Source organism: Egretta garzetta, unplaced genomic scaffold (genome assembly GCF_000687185.1).
Source record: "Egretta garzetta isolate BGI_Z169 unplaced genomic scaffold, ASM68718v1 scaffold219, whole genome shotgun sequence".
Taxonomy (NCBI): Eukaryota; Metazoa; Chordata; class Aves; order Pelecaniformes; family Ardeidae; genus Egretta; species Egretta garzetta.
In genome coordinates, this window is record NW_009260671.1 from 99984 (window position 1) to 100423 (window position 440).

General features: G+C 65.7%; 1 protein-coding gene across 1 annotated transcript in view; it reads right to left on the minus strand.

Moving 5' to 3' along the window:
* The window catches only part of SPEG (striated muscle enriched protein kinase), a 63869-nt gene that overhangs the window by 44328 nt on the left and 19101 nt on the right, over positions 1-440 (minus strand).

The window sequence follows — 440 nt, forward strand, 5'->3', positions numbered from 1 at the left end:
TGGGAGCAGCCCGGGGGGCTCAGGCAGCCATCAGCGGGGAGGGCTGGGGGGGGAGCAGGGCACACACAGCAAAGGGCAAGAGGAGGAAGGCAGCATCGCTTGTCCCCACAGGCTCCTTCCCTGGCCTCGAGGGATGCCAGGCAGAGCCTTGCAATCAGTCCTGAGTCCCTCCCCCATATTTGCACACATATTGGGGTCCTAGGAGGACCACAGCGGGGCTGGGGAGGGACAACAAGAGAAGGGAGGGCGCTGGACAGCCCAGTCCCATGCATACGGGCTGTTGCTGGAAATGGGAGGTGGGGACCTCTCCAAGCTGCCCTGTGCCTGGCACGCAGCTTGCAGGCTGCCTGGGGCAGGGAGGGAGGGAGCTGTCAGCACTGCAGGGTGGGGGGACATGTCCCCTGCAGAACCACTGAGGGCCACCCAGGGAGGGGCTTTGG